At 45.3% G+C, this 13,221-nt stretch overlaps 1 protein-coding gene across 1 annotated transcript in view; it reads right to left on the bottom strand.

The window, feature by feature from the left end:
* TBXA2R (thromboxane A2 receptor) overlaps nucleotides 1-11,012 on the bottom strand; it is a 60,739-nt gene extending 49,727 nt beyond the window's left edge. The window contains exon 1 of the mRNA XM_070747249.1: nucleotides 10,928-11,012. The gene's annotated coding sequence lies outside the window, so the exon portion shown is untranslated. The remainder of the gene's footprint in view (nucleotides 1-10,927) is intronic.
* Nucleotides 11,013-13,221: the final 2,209 nt, after the last annotated feature.

Genomic DNA, 13,221 nt, shown 5'->3' on the forward strand with positions numbered 1-13,221 from the left:
TTGGGTTGCTACCGGCACGCCCCGGAGCTCCATTATGGTAGCGGCTACCAAATTGCACAATTTGTGCGCGACTGCTCTGGTGCAGTCTTTGCCGGTCCTTCGGGCGGTGCTATCTATATACAGTGATCCCCCGCTCGTTGCGAGGGTTCCGTTCCAGGACCCCCCGCAACGAGCGGGTTTTCGCGAAGTAGCGCTGCGGAAGTAAAAACACCATCTGCGCATGTGCAGATGATGTTTTTAACTTCCGCAGCGCTAGCGAGGAGCCGAAGATTGGGGGCGGCGGGGCTGTTTTAAAACGTCGCCGCCGACATGGGGGGCTCGCTAGCACCCCCCGAACCCCCAACCCAGGTTTGGGGGGGTGCTAGCGAGCCCCCCATGTCGGCGGGGACCTTTTAAAACACCCGCGCGGCTTTCCAATGAGTCCCGAAGACACGTCTTCGGGACTCATTGGAAAGCTCCGATCATTTTAAAACAGTTGCGCCGTTCTCCGCTGACTCCTAAAGCGGGGTGCGAAATGACTTGGAGGAATGGGAAGCTGAAACCGGCCGATTTGGACTTCCCATTCCTCCAAGTCACTTCGCCGCTCGTGTCCTGGCTAAACCGGGCAGCAGGAGACAGGCTTTGAGTTTTGGCTGCGGGGCGAGGGAGTTAGGAAAGTCCTACTTCTCCCCCCGCAGCCAAAAACTCAAAGCCTGTCTCCTGCTGCCCGGTTTAGCCAGGACACGAGCGGCGAAATGACTTGGAGGAATGGGAAGCTGAAACCGGCCGGTTTCAGCTTCCCATTCCTCCAAGTCATTTCGCACCCCACTTTAGGGCGACAGACGGTGGGCTGGGAGCCGCAGACGAAAGGAGCTCGGGCATTGTTCTCCGGACCCCGCCCGCTCAGCCCCGCGGCGGCCCTTTCCCTCTCCAGGCTGCGGGCGGGGTCGGGAGAACAATGCCCGAGCTCCTTTCGCCTGTGGCTCCCAGCCCACCGCCTGTCGCCCGGTTTAGCCAGGACACGAGCGGCGAAATGACTTGGAGGAATGTAAAGCTGAAACCGGCCGGTTTCAGCTTCCCATTCCTCCAAGTCATTTCGCACCCCGCTTTAGGGCGACAGGCGGTGGGCTGGGAGCCGCAGACGAAAGGAGCTCGGGCATTGTTCTCCGGACCCCGCCCGCTCAGCCCCGCGGCGGCCCTTTCCCTCTCCAGGCTGCGGGCGGGGTCCGGAGAACAATGCCCGAGCTCCTTTCGCCTGCAGCTCCCAGCCCACCGCCTGTCGCCCTAAAGCGGGGTGCGAAATGACTTGGAGGAATGGGAAGCTGAAACCGGCCAGTTTCAGCTTCACATTCCTCCAAGTCATTTCGCCGCTCGTGTCCTGGCTAAACCGGGCAGCAGGAGACAGGCGGTGGTCCGGGGGGCGCTGGCTCTCGGCGCTTTCGAGCTGAGTCCCGGAGCGAATTCGCTCCCGGACTCAGCTCAAAAGCGCCGAGAACGAACGGCAAGGAACGGCTTTTCCACGCCGTTCATTCTCGCCGCTTTCGAGCTGAGTCCGGGAGCAAATTCGCTCCCGGACTCAGCTCGAAAGCGCCGAGAACGAACGGCAAGGAACGGCTTTTCCACGCCGTTCATTCTCGCCGCTTTCGAGCTGAGTCCGGGAGCAAATTCGCTCCCGGACTCAGCTCGAAAGCGCCGAGAACGAACGGCAAGGAACGGCTTTTCCACGCCGTTCATTCTCGCCGCTTTCGAGCTGAGTCCGGGAGCAAATTCGCTCCCGGACTCAGCTCGAAAGCGCCGAGAACGAACGGCAAGGAACGGCTTTTCCACGCCGTTCATTCTCGCCGCTTTCGAGCTGAGTCCGGGAGCAAATTCGCTCCCGGACTCAGCTCGAAAGCGCCGAGAACGAACGGCAAGGAACGGCTTTTCCACGCCGTTCATTCTCGCCGCTTTCGAGCTGAGTCCGGGAGCAAATTCGCTCCCGGACTCAGCTCGAAAGCGCCGAGAACGAACGGCAAGGAACGGCTTTTCCACGCCGTTCATTCTCGCCGCTTTCGAGCTGAGTCCGGGAGCAAATTCGCTCCCGGACTCAGCTCGAAAGCGCCGAGAACGAACGGCAAGGAACGGCTTTTCCACGCCGTTCATTCTCGCCGCTTTCGAGCTGAGTCCGGGAGCAAATTCGCTCCCGGACTCAGCTCGAAAGCGCCGAGAACGAACGGCAAGGAACGGCTTTTCCACGCCGTTCATTCTCGCCGCTTTCGAGCTGAGTCCGGGAGCAAATTCGCTCCCGGACTCAGCTCGAAAGCGCCGAGAACGAACGGCAAGGAACGGCTTTTCCACGCCGTTCGTTCTCGCCGCTTTCGAGCTGAGTCCGGGAGCAAATTCGCTCCCGGACTCAGCTCGAAAGCGGCGAGAATGAACGGCGTGGGCGGGCGAAGGGCGGGCGGCAGCGAGGAGTTTGCGTGGGCGGTGGGGAAACTCATCGCTGACGCCAGCAAGAGGGGGAAGACTCAGGGAAGCCGCCCAGCAGCTGATCTCCCGGTTGCCATCTACGCATGCGTGCCCACGGGCACGCATGCGTAGATGGTATTTTGACTTCCGGGTTGAAAAATAGCGAAGTACCCTGTTCGCAATGGTTGGGGACGCAATAAACGGGGGATCACTGGTTTAGACAACTTACAACTCCGTCGTCTCCGTTCCGACTTAATTATAGTTCATAAAATCAAATACCAAAATGTCCTACCTGTTAACGACTACTTCACCTTCAACCGCAACAACACACGAGCATGAAATCGATTTAAACTAAATGTCAACCGCTCCAAACTTGACTGCAAAAAATACGACTTCAGCAACAGAGTAATCAATGCCTGGAATGCACTACCTGATTCTGTGGTTTCTACTCCTAGCCCCCAAACCTTTAACCTTAGACTATCTACAATTGATCTCTCTTCCTTTCTAAGAGGTCTGTAAGGGGCGTGCATAAGCGCAACATTGTGCCTACCGTCCCTGTCCTATTGTCTACTTTTTATCATTACTTATCTAATGTTTTATATGTACAAATTATCACTCTATAATTGTTTGACAAATAAATAAATAAACAAATAAATAAAATAAAAAAATAAAAAAATAAAAAAATAAATCTTTTTTTTCTGAATTTTTGGGGCCTTTTCTGCATCCTGCACATATAAAATCTCTCAAGGGGATACTCGCGAGATTTTGGTGATTTTTGCTTCCGTGCATGCAAAAAAATTGCCAAAATTGTGTGCGCACGAGTGTTCCCTCATAAGATTTTGGCGTGTTTTTACTTCCTGTGCATGCGTGGAAGCATAATTGCGTGAGGACAGTGAAGGGCTACAAAAAAGATTAATACCACACTGCGGGTGGTGGCTTATTTGTCAGCCATGTGACCAGGTGGAAGTGGCTTGATGATCATGTGACTGGGGTGGGTGAGTTAAAGGTCATGTGACAGACTTAAAGGGGGCCAACTTGATGTCACTCACATCAAGGGTTTGGGTTAGGGTTAGGGTTCTCCTAGCCTCAGAGAGATGCAATTTCCCTATCTATTTACTATTAGTGAACATCCAAAATATACTATTTAATTCTATGTATATATGCCATATGTGTGCATACACATTACAAACAGGCACACAAAAATAAAGATTATCTACTATATAAACTGTATGTGTATGTAAACACACACACACACACACACACACACACACACACACACAGAGTTCTTCTAAAATTATACACATTCAACCTCATTTACTGCAATAGGAAAAACATAGGGGGGACATGATCGAAACATTTAAATATCTCAAAGGGTTAAATAAGGTTCAGGAGGGAAGTGTTTTTAATAGGAAAGTGAACACAAGAACAAGGGGGCGCAATCTGAAGTTAGTTGGGGGAAAGATCAAAGGCAACATGAGAAAATATTATTTTACTGAAAGAGTAGTAGATCCTTGGAACAAACTTCCAGCAGACGTGGTTGGTAAATCCACAGTAACTGAATTTAAACATGCCTGGGATAAACTTCTATCCATCCTAAGATAAAATACAAAAATAGTATAAGGGCAGACTAGATGGATCATGAGGTCTTTTTCTGCTGTCAGTCTTCTATGTTTCTATGTTTCTATACCCAGAGCCCAGAAGGGAAAAAAAGAAAAAAAATTCTACCAGTTCTGCGTTCATGACCAAAATTTTTCTACCGGTACTGCGTACCTGACCATACCTGTAGGAGCCCATCACTGCGTGAGGGGATGTGCATCAGTGCCTGAATTATCAGGATGTGTGCGCAGGTAAATGGAGCCCACCACTGGTGTGTGGGGTAGCATGAAAAGGATCGAGGATCATTTGTAGCCAAGCATGATCCAGAGAGAAACTTCTCGAAACATTTGAAAGCAACACGCACACCCACATTTTTCGAGAGAAACTTGTTAGCATTAACAGCATTTATTTCCTAAGTTTACAGTTTTCTTCATTTGACATGTTTTGAAAACAAAACTGGGATTGAGTCAATTTTCTGGGTTCATAATGTCCTACGAACATATTCCACAAACAGCAAGCCACAGCTGATTCTGGACCATCTTATCATTTTTCCAGCCATGGGAATGTATTGCTCTTAATTCCTGCCGGCCCTCCATCTTCTAAATCTCTCCCCTTTTCACAGGACAAATTGCCCCTAACTTGTGGGTTCATGCAAAAATCAGGCCTGGGTAAAACTTGACCAGGACTGGTGGACTGCTGGTTTGTATCTGTATTTGGTTAATACAGGAAGTTGGGCGGCATACAAATTGAATAAATAAATACAAATGAAATGTTTACATCCAGACTGAAAGGCATTACCAAATATTTAGAGATTCAAAAGTTGTGCAAACAGAGGGAAAGTTTTGTCTTTTGGCAGCCAAAGGGGAAACAAACGGGAGGGAAATATATCTTGGTGGTAAAAAGAAAGAAATCTGATGTTGACCGAAGGCAGAAAGGGAAAATGGTGTATGGGACTACAAGGGCCATTCTCCCCAGCCACTGCTGTTTATGATGGAAGTTGTAATCCAGCAGAGCTTTTGGCTTCCTGTTGGAAAAAGCTGTGTTAAATGATATTATAGAGGCACTTACAGCACCTTTTATGTACTCCATATCAAAATCTCACTCTTGTCTGAAAAGTCATCCAGACTTAAATCTATTAAATCTATTTTCTATATTTTCTTATCTTTATCCATCCATTTTTTTTCCTCACTCAAAAAAAAAGGACATGCAGGGGTTGAACATGAGGCAATGGAGAAATCAAGAAAAAATACAAATATATCATTTATTTTTATCTCTTTATTATTTTGTATAAGTAACTCAAGACAGGTAACATACCTAATACTCCTTCCCCTTCCTACTTTTCCCATAACACCAACCCTGTTAGGTAGGTTTGGCTGAGATTGTGACCTGCCTCAAGTCACTCAAGTGGCCTAAGAGAGGATTAGAATTCATGGTTTCCTGGTGTTTAGCCTGGTGTCTTTAGCATTAGACCAGACTTGAACATTTTACAGCTCATGGGTCATAATTGGCATTTTGGCAGTCCCTATGTGGCCTCCATGAGGTTAACTGGAAAATAGAAATCAAATTTATTTATTTGTTTGTTTGTTTGTTTGTTTGTTTGTTTGTTTGTTTGTTTGTTCGTTCGTTCGTTCGTTCGTTCGTTCGTTCGTTCGTTCGTTCATTCATTCATTCATTCATTCATTCATTCATTTATTTATTTATTTATTTATTTATTTATTTATTATTTAGATTTGTATGCCGCCCCTCTCCACGGACTCGGGGCGGCTCACAGCAAAATATAACAAATCGTAACAAATCCAAATAAATTTAAAATATTTTTAAAAGTTTTAAAAGAACCCCATTTACTAACAAGCACACACACAAACATACCATGCATAAATTGTACATGCCCGGGGGAGGTGTTTCAGTTCCCCCATGCATGACGGCAAAGGTGGGTTTTAAGGAGTTTACGGAAGGCAGGGAGAGTAGGGGCAGTTCTAATCTCTGGGGGGAGCTGGTTCCAGAGAGTCGGGGCCGCCACAGAGAAGGCTCTTCCCCTGGGGCCCGCCAACCGACATTGTTTAGTTGACGGGACCCGGAGAAGGCCCACTCTGTGGGACCTAATCTGTCGCTGGGATTCGTGCGGCAGAAGGCGGTCTCGGAGATATTCTGGTCCAATGCCATGAAGGGCTTTAAAGGTCATAACCAACACTTTGAATTGTGACCGGAAATTGATCGGCATCCAATGCAGACTGCGGAGTGATGGTGAAACATGGGCATACCTAGGTAAGCCCATGACTGCTCTCGCAGCTGTATTCTGCACGATCTGAAGTTTCCGAACCCTTTTCAGAGGTAGCCCCATGTAGAGAGCATTACAGTAGTCGAACCTCGAGGTGATGAGGGCATGAGTGACTGTGAGCAATGAGTCCCGGTCCAGATAGGGTGCACCAGGCGAACCTGGGCAAACGCCCCCCTCGCCACAGCTGAGAGATGGTTCTCTATAAATAAGGATGCACCATGCACTCAATCCCAGTTTCTCATGTGATGTCCTTGGGAAAATTAATTGCCCACCCGTGTACTAGACCAAAGTGCACTAGACCAAAGTGGCTCTCCTAAATTGGTTTCAGAATGGGTTGAATCGCTCTGCTGCTTCATAACGGAGTGATTGATGTCTATAACAGAGGTGTCAAGCTTGATTTCATTGAGGGCCGCATCAGGGATGGGTTTGACCTCGGGGGGGACATGGCCACTTGACGTCATTCGTGTTGGGGGTGCTCTGCCAGCGAAAACAGGCTCTTGAATTCCATTTTTGGCTGCAACAGCTTCCTGCAACCCTCTGTCAGTGGAAATTGAGCTCCTGAGCTCCGTTTTTGCTGGCAGAGACAGTAACAGATGCATGGGGGTAGTAAGTTTATGCACTATTTAGTGAATACTTAATAGTTTTTTTATTGTCCTTCCTTCTCTAGTACCTTAGTGTGATCCTTAATTTAAAATAGGAAATAATTAAATAGTAAGTTTTTACCCATAAACGCTTTATTCATTTTAATCATGATCTAGAACTGAACTTTTATAGCAATTAGAGAAAACTGAGCTACTTGCCTAATCTGTTATCATACTGAACCTTGTGGGTTCAGTACAAACCCTTCAAATGTGACTATGCTCCTCAACCAATAATGCTGTCTGTCACGTGTCCTTTTTGTGTCTATTCAAATAATGTGACTTAATCAACTGAAAAATAATCCAAGCACCTAATTGAAAACTGATCTTGGTCAGTAAGCCACTCCCATCCAGTCACATGACCTTCAGGCCACCCCTGTCACATATAAAGCCCTTCATGGCATCAGACCAGAATATTTCCAGGATCGCCTTCTGCCGCACGAATCCCAGCGACCAGTTAGGTCCCACAGAGTTGGCCTTCTCTGGGTCCCGTCGACTAAACAATGTCAGCTGGTGGGACCCAGGGGAAGAGCCTTCTCTGTGACGGCCCCGACCCTCTAGAACCAGCTCCCCCTGGAGATTAGGATTGCCCCCACATTCCTTGCCTTTCGTAAACTTCTTAAGACCCACCTCTGCCATCAGGTATGGGGGAATTGAGACCTCTTCCCCAGGCCTATATAATTTGTGTATGGTATGTTGTGTGTACGTTTTTTAATTATGGGTTTTTTAGTTTTTTAAATATTAGATTTGTATTTTACATTGTGTTTACTATTGCTGTGAGTCGCCCCGAGTCTATGGAGAGGGGCGGCATACTAACTAACTAACTAACTAACTAACTAACTAACTAACTAACTAACTAACTAACTAACTAACTAACTAACTAACTAACCAACCAACCAACCAACCAACCAACCAACCAACCAACCAACCAACTAAGTAACTAACTAATAAGATTGTCAAGCCACTCCCACCTGGTCACATGGCCGTGAAGCCACTCCCACTCAGTAACATGACCATCAAACCTCACCCACAAAATAAGCCACGCCCACAGAGTGGCAGTAAAAATTGGGCAATCCATCACTGAGCAGAGGCATCGCTGACCGGTCCTTCGCTGTATCTAGACCAAACCTGTGGGCCAGATGTAAGCACCCTGTAGGCTGGATGTGGCCCCCGGGCCTTGAGTTTGACATATCTGGTCTATAATTTGAATTTTAAAAAAGCCAAGAACACTTGCAGTCGGTCTAATTATGTTCACATTGGCGGATGGGTACAAAGTTCTATTATTTGTTTATTTATTTTTATTTGATAGATTTACCTATAGCAATAGCACTTAGACTCATATACCACTTCACAGTGCCTTACAGCCCTCTCTAAGTGGTTTACAAAATCAGCATATCGCCCCCAACAATCTGGGTCCTCAGATTGATTTAGATAACCAACCAGTTCAAATAAATGATTTTGGGCCTCTTCTAACATTAAAATAATAAGAAACATAAAAACATGTAAACAAAGGGGCGTACATAAGTGCACTGGTGTGCATTTCGTCCCCTGTCCAATTGTCTTTCCTTTCTCTCACTTATCATATATATTTTCTTTCTTTCATATATCCTCTCCTCTAAGTTCACTTTTACCCTTATATATATATATTACTACATGTCTATTTTTCTTCCTATGTATTTGTGTATTGAACAAATGAATAAATAAATAAATAATAAATAAATAAACAAATAACTATCAATATAATGCACACATTTAGTATATAAAATATTAAATATTAAAGGTGCATAAGTGCACCTTTGTGCCTACCGTTCCTGTTCAAATGTCTTTATCTTTTCTATCTCTACTTTATAATAAACAAACAAACAAACAAACAAACAAATAAATAAATATCAGTACCTAGGAGGCAGGCTCCCTCGCGCATCCAGGGCCTCAGATTTGAGCACTGAACTACAGGGAACTTTCACACAAAAATGTGTCAACAATTTACGAAGTAATGGAACACCAGGGAGATACGAGAAAGAGAAAACTATCTTACAGCCAAATTATGACAGACAAGAGACTAGAAGCCAAAACAACAATTATTTAAAAGAGGTTATGATTTTTTAGTATTCATAGGCTCATCCACAAGCCTCACAAATTTAAACTGCACGGTCGAAAAATCACTGTGTTCTGTGACACATCAACATCAATTTATTTCTTCCAAGCTAGAAATGAAAGATTAGAGTCCACTTCACGCTGGGTCTCCTGAACCTTCTACTGTGCTTCTATTGTAGTTTTGCTTCTGCAAATGAAAGTTCCTAACAGCCCAAACAACCTTCTTCCTTATCTATGAATGCATCCCATCTCTTCTGATGCCTATCATCACATACAGTGGCATGGAGTTCCATCAGCTACCAACATGCATTGTGAAAAGACAGTATTTTATTATTTTTTTATTTTTATTTATTGGATTTGTATGCCGCCCCTCTCCGCAGACTCGGGGCGGCTAACAACAGCAGTAAAACAGTATAACAAAATCCAATACTAAAAAACAGTTAAAAACCCATTATATAAAAACCAATCATACATACAAACATACCATGCATAAAATTGTAAAGGCCTAGGGGGAAAGTGTATCTTAGTTCCCCCATGCCTGGCGGCAGAGGTGGGTTTTAAGCAGCTTACGAAAGGCAAGGAGGGTGGGGGCAATTCTAATCTCTGAGGGGAGTTGGTTCCAGAAGGTCGGGGCCACTACAGAGAAGGCTCTTCCTCTGGGTCCTGCCAAGCACATCCTTTACTTCTGGATGTCAGAGAAAGACTCAGCTCTTGATAACTTGCAAACAGGCTATTCTGGTTCATTGCTTATATATAAGAACAGGGAAACCATTTGCTACCCGCAAACTATTTGCCTTCTCATTAAGTTCCCACTCTGAAAATTAGTATACGAAAGCAAATGTAATCTGAAGAACGGTTCTTATTTTGGAAAGTATTTTGAAAGAGAGAGAGGGAATAGCCATCCTCTGAAGTCTCAACAACAGTTTAACTAAACAAGAACGTGCTAAGCCTGTTAATGACCTTCCTCACATTAAGTGATAAATACATCAAGGAAGGATTATTTTCAATGAAGAAACTGACTCAGCAAAAATATAAGCAAATATTGACACGGGCAAGAACTTTTTGGAGACTGCTTTAAGTTGATAAAGCTAATTGCCAACGTTCTCATCATTTGTTGCTCCTATTTATTAACCCCATCTGAGGAGAGGAGAGAAAAGAGAAGGGAAGAGGGAGAAGAGAGGAGAGGAGGGAAGGGAAGGGAAGATGAGAGAAGAGGAGAGGAGAGGAGGGAAGGGAAGAGGAGAGGAGAGAAGGGAAGGAAAGAGGAGAGGAGAGAAGGGAAGGAAAGAGGAGAGGAGGGGAGGGGAGGGAAGGGAAGGGAAGAGGAGAGGAGAGAAGGGAAGGGAAGAGAAGAGGAGAGGAGAGGAGGGAAGGGAAGAGGAGAGGAGAGGAGAGAAGGGAAGGAAAGATGAGAGGAGAGGAGAGGAGAGGAGAGGAGGGAAGGGAAGGGAAGAGAAGAGGAGAGGAGAGGAGGGAAGGGAAGAGGAGAGGAGAGGAGAGAAGGGAAGGAAAGATGAGAGGAGAGGAGAGGAGAGGAGAGGAGGGGAGGGAAGGGAAGGGAAGGGAAGAGGAGAGGAGAGAAGGGAAGGGAAGAGAAGAGAAGAGAAGAGGAGAGGAGAGAAGGGAAGGAAAGATGAGAGGAGAGGAGAACATTATTGTTTTCCAATCTTCCTCCCTGATTCTCTTCTCACTTTTTCTTCTTGTGGATTCTCATTTTTGCATCTTAGCAGCTTCCAAAGGAACACAGTTTAAATTGATTCCTTCCCAATGCACAGTTAATTTCTGCCTGCACCTTGGTACCAAAACGGTCCTTCTTTCATCAGAAAAAAAAATAAAATAAAACAAAACAGTTTACCAACAGCAAGCAAAGGAGACCCGTGGACTGGCCACCTACCTTTCAACTGGGAACTGAGAAGTTGGTGCCTCGGGCTCAGGGGGCTGCCCAGCGTCTGTCTAAACCGGCTGCATTTGTAGAAAGCACAGAAGGGACGGAAGGGCGGGTGGGAGAAGGGAGGGGCCTCCAGATTCTGGGCCAGAGGTTGGCTGCATCTGCAGAAGTCTTCTCATCATCGCTCTGAAGGGAAAAGGGGGTCTGTGGAACTCAGTGGGAGAGGAAATTTAATTATTTTTGCAATTGAAAGTTACTTTGGGAAGGTCATTCCAGAATGCTAAGAGAGAACACATGTGCAGCAGAAGACAATAAGGTCCATTTCCATCCCCAGCGTTTAGAATTGAGGATGAGGCAAGAGAAAAATGAATCAGGACAGGACGTTACAAAGAGGTGAGAAAGCTGCCCGCCAAATTTTGGAATGGGTGGGGAATTCCCCCACACCAGATGGAGATATTTTATTGGGGGACAGGATGGTGGAAGGATGTGTAAAGAAAGCTTAGAACTACGTCGCCTTAAACATGACCTAAGCCTAGCCCATAAAATCATCTCTAACAACATCCTTCCTGTCAACAACGACATCAGCTTCAACCACAACACCAGATGAGCACACAACAGATGCAAACTTAAAGTAAACCGCTCCAAACTCGACTGCAGGAAATAAGACTTTAGTAACTGAGTAGTTGATGCATGGAACTCACTACCTGACTCTGTAGTATCATCACCTAACTCCCAAAATTTTACTCTTAGACTATCCACTGTTGACCTCTCCCGATTCCTAAGAGGTCAGTAAGGGGCGGGCATTAGCGCACCAGAGTGCCTTCCGTCCCCTGTCCTAAGGTTTCTCTCTTACTGGTATCATGTATATAAAAATTGTTATATCTTTGTATACTACCAATTCGTACTTGACCAAATAAAAATGAATAACTGAATAACTGAATAACTGAATAACTGAATAACTGAATAACTGAATAACTAAATAACTATTGTAAATAAAGCTGAGCCAATGATATAATGGCTAATATGCTAGACTAGAATTTTTTTAAAAAAATCCCTCACTTGTCTGGAGCCCGCACTGCACACCGGACATTAATACATATAGAATAGATTAGAATAGAATTTTATTGGCAAGTGTGATTGGACACACAAGGAATTTGTCTTGGTGCAGATGCTCTCAATGTATATAAAAGAAAAAGATACATTTGTCAAGAATCATGTGGTACAACACTTAATGATTATAGGGGTCAAATAAGCAATGAAGAAACAATCAATATTAATAAAAATCTTAGGATACAAGCAACAAGTTACAATCATACAGTCCGAAGTGGGAGGAAAAGGATGATAGGAATGATGAGAAAAACTAGTAGAAATAGAAGTGCAGACTTAGTAAAAAGTCTGACAGTGTTGAGGGAATTATTTGTTTAGCAGAGTGATGGCATTCGGGAAAAATTGTTCCTGTGTCTAGTTGTCTTTGTGTGCAGTGCTCTGTAGCAACGTTTTGAGGGTAGGAATTGAAACAGTTTATGTCCAGGATGCGACATATTGAGAGCATCCAGATATTTCACGAGAGGAGTCATCCACAGCTCCACTCCTCTACTCACGACCAAATACCTTATTCCCAGTTCCCTTCTGGTACGGGCCACACTGCGCACCGGTTGTAAAAATGGTGATGCACGCGCAGCTCCAGGCGACCGGTCGGTGGGTGCCCGCATCCCAGTGAAATTTTGCATGCACAAGATTTTGAGGATTTTGTTTCCTACTCATGCGCAGAAGCAAAATTTCACCGGGATGTGCGCCCGCCGTTAAGCATGTGCTTCTACGCATGCGCAGAAGCAAAAAAATAACCAAAATCTCTCTCTCGTGTGTGTGTGTGTTCCCTTGTGAGATTTTGCTTCCTGTGCATGCGCAGAAGCAAAAACATGTGCATGCATGAGTGAGAGCTGAAGCTCTATGTGCAGCACACCGTAGCAGCGGTAATGGGAATCCACCCCGATTGTAAGTCACTTATTTAATTGTAACTTCAAATGGCAACTAATTGAATAAAAACATAGAAACATAGAAGACTGACGGCAGAAAAAGACCTCATGGTCCATCTAGTCTGCCCTTATACTATTTTTTGTATTTTATTTAAGGTTGGATCTATGTTTATCCCAGGCATGTTTAAATTCAGTTACTGTGGATTTACCAACCACGTCTGCTGGAAGTTTGTTCCAAGGATCTACTACTCTTTCAGTAAAATAATATTTTCTCATGTTGCTTTTGATCTTTCCCCCAACTAACTTCAGATTGTGTCCCCTTGT

Source organism: Erythrolamprus reginae, chromosome 1 (assembly GCF_031021105.1).
Source record: "Erythrolamprus reginae isolate rEryReg1 chromosome 1, rEryReg1.hap1, whole genome shotgun sequence".
NCBI lineage: Eukaryota > Metazoa > Chordata > Lepidosauria > Squamata > Dipsadidae > Erythrolamprus > Erythrolamprus reginae.